At 32.5% G+C, this 6,730-nt stretch overlaps 1 non-coding gene across 1 annotated transcript; it reads right to left on the bottom strand.

Annotated features, from left to right (window-relative positions):
* Positions 1-1,327: 1,327 nt before the first annotated feature.
* TRNAG-UCC (transfer RNA glycine (anticodon UCC)) lies at positions 1,328-1,399 on the bottom strand. Its single transcript has one exon. It is a non-coding gene; the product is annotated as a tRNA-Gly (tRNA).
* Positions 1,400-6,730: the final 5,331 nt, after the last annotated feature.

The raw sequence follows: 6,730 nt of genomic DNA, 5'->3' as shown, positions 1-6,730 counted from the left end.
GTTTTTCATTTTAATGTGATAAAATTTCAGTCATTCTAATAAAAATAATGTAGTATTTGTAGTTATTTTTTATAAAAATTGCAAAATTTTCTTTCTTTTTTTTTGTTTTTGTTTTTTTTTTTTTTTTGAGAGAGAGTAAACAATTATCCAATTTAATTTAAATAATTTCATCTAGTCAATTGAAATTGGCAACCCGCCCAACCCACTCAACCCGCCAAGTTGAAACCATTAAGATTTTCAACTGACCCACCAGATTTATAAATTGGTGGGTTGGCAGTAGATTGGAATTTTTCCAACTTATCATTGGTGGGTTGGTTAAAAATATTGTTCTCCACCCGCCCAATTCGACCCATACACACTCTCTAACTAAAAGTGGGTGAAAGTACTTTATTATAGAAAAAAATAATACTTAAAAGATTGTACATAAGAAATAAACTACCAAAAAAAAAAAAAAAAACCTCACAAACCAAGGAGTCATTAATTTAAATTTCTCTTCTTCCGTTGGACGAAACTGAAATATCTTGCTAGTTTTCTTGTTATTTATTTTGGTTACCCAAAGATCCAAAACTCTTCACACACACAACCAAAAAAGAATTGACTCTTCATTTTATATTGATTTTTTTTCTTTTTTTTTGAGAAAACGTTTTATATTGATTGACTGTAACTTTCCAGATTCTAATTTGGAACCGGTCCGGAAGTAGATTATAATAAGCTTCCACATGAGCAGAAGTCATATATATATATATATATATAGAGACATACACACATAAAGCCCAGATATATAAGTCTGCATATGATGTTGTACAAGTCATGAGTCATGACATAGTCATTTTCAGCAAAGCCCCAAGAGAGGAATTTCAATATCCATGGTTTGCACGGTTTCATTATTTATTGATCAAACATATCTCCATTTTAAATGGGATGTTTCTGAGTAGAGAGGACAGCCACAGGGACTTACCAGAAACTTCGATTTTGTTAGTTTATTTTTTTATTTTTTTATTTTTTTATATGGATGCTTTATTGTAATGAACAATTGTAGGCTATGATAAGGAACTTTTTATGAGATTTTGGTTGGATGAAAGATTGCAATGGGTTGATGGGGAGAAAAATAAAAGAAGGAAGGTATGGGGACACTCAAATAAATATTAGTGGTCCCTTTGCATATATATATTGGCATTATTGATATTGTTTCATATTGCTAATCAAGACAATATTTCTATCTTTAAAAATAAATAAAAAGGTAAAAATATAGTATTTTGATTCTCAAAAAAAAAATATATATTATAAAAAAATTTAAAAAAAAAAAAGTGCAAAAACAAAATATAAATGCGTCTGCCGGGAGTCGAACCCGGGTCTATTGCTTGGAAGGCAATTATCCTAACCGTTGGACTACAAACGCCCGTTGAGTAATGTATCGAATTTTTAATATCTATTTCTAATCTTTCCTTTTTAACCATTCTTTCTTCTGAGATGTTTTTCGCTGGATTCATTACAGCCACACATGCATGTATAATAAAAAATGTGGAAATAATGCATTACAGCGTTACCATTTGTTGTGAATATGTATTCGAAGTTGCGAGCGCCACCCACCCTATCGATGACTAGTCAAGACTCGAGACGCATAACACATGGAAGGAGCTAAACTTGATGGGATGGTGGTGGTAGTGGCATTTCAAATTTTGGAGGATGTCATGGATTTCATGCTCACTTCCAAAGGACACTCAACATAGTTAAGATTTGAGAAAGCTATTTAGATAGAGCCATTAGGTAATTGTCTATCCTTTATATCAATCGTGACACTTAACTTCCTCAACAAAAATGAAATTTATAGCTATAGTAGCTCTAATTTCATCTTCACTTCCAATAATCAAATCATAAAAACTCTATCATTATTCTGCCAAAATTTCTAAAGACCTAAAAGGAGATTTAAAGAGAACTTTCAAAGGGAAGAGGTGCTGCTTGTGAACTCGATCCAAAGGACGTTTGAGCATGTTCTTAAAATTAACTATGCATGCAAGTATAACCTTTAAAACTGAAGTAGTGTAGCCTTGAGCCTTTGATTGTGAATGAATGAAAACATGTTTGTAATTGATGATATGAGTTGATTTAAATTATGATGTTGATATGCTCATATGCCTTCAATAAGTTCAAAACCTTTTTTCAAGACCCTAATTACTCGATCTATTTTTCTGATGATAGCATCACATTCTTGTTTAACATGGTCATGGCCATCGTATTCTAGAAAACCAATTCATCGAGTGGATTGAGTGCATAAGACTTTCTCATTTCAAAACTAAGCCTCCAATTTAAAATCATTTGTTCTAGACTAGGTCTTATTAATGTAATTTTCAATTTTATTAGAATTTAACTCGGAAATCAAAGTCATGTAATTTCATAGATTGTATCTTGGAATAATGATATGTAAGTTTCCTTTTTATGTTCTATTAAATGTAGATTTTCAATTCAATCAATAAAATGAGTGTTTGTGGGGTGTGGAGGGCAATGACCGGGGTTTAAGTTTTCAGGAGAGAGGTTCACACATATATACACTTAAATTAGGTTAGAGTAGAAATTCTATCTTGTATATAAAAAAAAAAAAAAAAAAATGAAGTATTTTTTAATATGATTTTCTTAATTTTTTGATTTATTATAATAATTTGCGATTTCATACAAAATCCTCAATCCAAAGGGCTTAAATGTCATTAGTTGAATCACGCATTTTGAAAGGAAAATAGCACGACTCCATCCATTCTAGTGGAACTAATATCTCCAAGGTCGATCACGATCTTTCGCAAAAACAACAATGTACTGTGAGAGAGAGAGAGAGAGAGAGAGAGAGAGCCCACGTATTTTATGCATTAGACATTTACAATAAAAAATTTGATCTAAAAAATTACTCATTTTTTACAAAAATTGGACCACTTTTTTTTTTTTATTGTTTTTAGCCACTGTACTTTTGAATAGGTACATACACGTATAATTTAAAGTCGTTGCTTGTAGGAACTTGGAAGTAAAACCAAGATAAAACGTAAAGATTACTTCGCCAAATTGCTACCATACAGTGACCATTAATATTTAATTGGATCTGACATTCGGCATTTGACTAATTACCTAATCAGGAATCAGTGCTAGAACAATAAAAGGGTGTATTAGTTACATGACTATATTACCTAACCATTACTATGGCATTAAATTTTGTCCAAGAAAATCATGCCCAAAGTTTTGCACTTAAAGGACATAAAAACAGTTTAAAAGTAAATTATCTGAATCTAGTCATCCAATCTGATCCAGATTGGATTAAAATTTTATTTTCTTTTTTAGATAAGTGATTAAATTGAGTTTCACATGCCAAACATAAAGAAAGAAAGAAATAGCAAGAACAAGTTATTATTATTATTATTTATAAAGTTTCAACCAATGACGTCTATTTTTTATCATTAGACTAAGACACAAATCGGTTTTTTATGTATGTGGAGATTGAATCTCAAATCTATCATTCAACTATTGTATATTTTACCAATTAAGTTAACTGAATCCACAACCAGTACACAAGTTGTATGACTAGTAAAAGAATAAATTCACCCACTAATTTGTGAATTAAAAAAAGATCATTGCCAAGCCGGTAACATTAAATAAGATGACTTATTAAGCAATGGAATCGGAAGGTAAGGAATCAATTTGCTGGTTCTTTGATTTTTCATTCTGTCAATGATTAGTAAATTGTAAGCAAAAATTTAAAGAACATTGGCTAGAGGTTGCAACTAATTAAGCAGCTAGAATATTTTTAGAGTTATATAATGTTCTAATATATATAAATATATATATATATATATTTTTTTTTTTTTTTTTGAGAATGAATAATGTTCTAATATTGTAAGGCTATGATGTGATACAACCACAACTATATCATTCCATGACTAAAATTTGCATGTTCTTAAACTTCAACCACTGGTTTGTTTTCTCTCTAAAGTTTGTATATATTTTTTTATAACCCTTTTGATTTTCTGACTTTTTCTGTGAGCAAGACTTGCAAAATGGGTCATCAGAGATTGCACATGAAAACATGGGCCTCCACTTCATAATGAATGTCTCTTCCACACGTGTTAGAAACCCCGGTAGAGAGAGTGCCAGTCCAAAGCAGGTAAAATGGAGATATCTGTGTAGGTTGGTTGAGACATGATTAGAGATGGTAGGTTCAGATTCACCTATGCGCGTTTGGACCACATCATGTAAATCACCTAACAATGTGGAATTTTTTTTTAAAATAACAATAAATATTAAACAATTTAGTTAATTGTCATATTTCAAAACAATTTTGAAAAATAACATCTCGAGTATCTAAAACTCGAGTTCCAGATGGAACTCGAGTTTTCAAGTCTCGATTTGGAGAAAAAAAATTGCGCTGAAAATCGAGTTTTAGAGACTCGATTTTCATAAATTGCAAAAAACGCCGCTATAGGTCTATAAAACGTCACTATAGGGCTTAAAAACGCCACTATAGGACTCCTTAAACCTGTACTTATAAAAAAAAATTTTTGCAGGAAAACGTCGCTATAGGGTTTTAAAACGTCACTGTAAGTCTTAAAAACGCCACTATAGGTTAAATTTTTTTTGCATAAAACTCGAGTTTTAAAGACTCGAGATCTAAAGCGAGTCTTTAAGACTCGAGTTCTAATATGGATCTCGAGTTTCAAAAACTCGAGATGTTAGTTTTCTAAATTGTTTGAAAACGTGCCTAACTAACTAATTTGAATGGTTGAAGGAAGCTGATTTGCACAATACCTCTAACAATGTGTGGAAAACTAAAAAGGGTAACACCCCCATAAGAATTTTTTTTTAAAATAACAATAAATATTAAACTATTTAGTTAATTGTCATATTTCAAAACAATTTTGAAAAATAACATCTCGAGTATCTAAAACTCGAGTTCCAGATGGAACTCGAGTTTTTAAGTCTCGATTTGGAGAAAAAAAATTGCGCTGAAAATCGAGTTTTAGAGACTCGATTTTCATAAATTGCAAAAAACGCCGCTATAGGTATATAAAACGTCACTATAGGGCTTAAAAACGCCACTATAGGACTCCTTAAACCTGTACTTATAAAAAATTTTTTTTGCAGGAAAACGTCGCTATAGGGTTTTAAAACGTCACTGTAAGTCTTAAAAACGCCACTATAGGTTAAATTTTTTTTGCATGAAACTCGAGTTTTAAAGACTCGAGATCTAAAGCGAGTTTCTAAGACTCCAGTTCTAATATGGATCTCGAGTTTCAAAAACTCGAGATGTTAGTTTTCTAAATTGTTTGAAAACGTGCCTAACTAACTAATTTGAATGGTTGAAGGAAGCTGATTTGCACAATACCTCCCCCCATAACAAAAAACTAAAAAGGTAGATATTATTAGGAATTATTTTAAGTTCAGTGTGTCCTTAAATTATACATTAATTATTTATTTTAAGAAATGTTTTATAAAAAAATTAAAAAAAATTATCAAAAAAATAATCACTTTTTTATTTTTTTTCATAAATTTTTTTTAAAAATAGTTTATTAATTTTTATACAATTTTTTTTTAATTTCTTTTATAAAGATTAAATACTAGTTATATAGTCTTTTGTCAGAATAGAGGAGGCAGGTAGAATATATTGAAGTAGGGGTGTTAATGTTTGACCCAATCTACGAACACGACACGAACCCAACACGGGTTTTTTCGGGTTAGGGTTGAGCCTTAATGGGTTTGGGTCATAAATGGGTCGACCCAAAAGCGATACGATAAGAACCGTGTCATAAGCGGGTCAACCCGCGTAACCCGCAATAGACACATTTGACATAGGGATGGCAATGGGGCGGGGCGGGGTCGAAGGATGAGATCTTCGCCCCCGCCCCGCATGGATTTTTCTTGCCCCATCCCCGCCCCGCCCCGCATGACGGGGAAAATTTCTTGCCCCATCCCCGCCCCTTAAGGCCCCGCGAAGACCCACGAAGCCCCGCCCTACACCGTAAACCTTTATTTCTTGTTAATTTTCCCTACAACTATTGCTATTTTTTCAAATAAAATGACATGTTTCAATAATAAAAATATACTTGAAATTATAAATAAATTATAAACAAAAACCCAGCTTGTAAAATAGATATGGATTTTAACAAGCATAAAGAAGCAGTGTTGTTAAGCAGCCAAATGCCTACACAAAATTACAAAAACAATGACACATACACATATTTAGAGCCACAGACCCGTAACTCATTAAAAAAATTATATTATGTTCATGATGAAAAGTAAGTTGAGAAAGACCGTATGAATCATGAATGAAATAAGCAATTCAATAGTATATAAATTTGTTTATAATAAAGACAAAAAAAAGTTAAAATTGGTACCTTATTTCCAACTTTGCTAGAGAGAAAAAAGAGGTAGAGCCACGTTAGGTAGAATAAAATAAGCTAATGATATTCTTGTTTAAATAGTAGGGTTTTAGGGTACGATAAAATTACAATTTAACCCTTATTAATGCGGGGCGGGGCGGGGCGGGTCTAAAAAGTGTAAACCCATCCCCGCCCCGCCCCGTGGTGCGGGTCTAAAATCTCGCCCCATCCCCGCCCCACCACCTTTGCGGGGCGGGGAAAACCCGCACGGGGCGAAGCGGGGAGGGGCGGGTCAAGCGGGGCGGGGAAAAATTGTCATCCCTAAATTTTGACACGCCAATTTATTTGTGTTAACCTGAAATGACCCACTTAACACA

The sequence above is a fragment of the Quercus robur genome, chromosome 5 (assembly GCF_932294415.1).
Source record: "Quercus robur chromosome 5, dhQueRobu3.1, whole genome shotgun sequence".
In the NCBI taxonomy this organism is placed as follows: domain Eukaryota; kingdom Viridiplantae; phylum Streptophyta; class Magnoliopsida; order Fagales; family Fagaceae; genus Quercus; species Quercus robur.
This window is presented reverse-complemented; position numbering and strand designations above follow the sequence as displayed.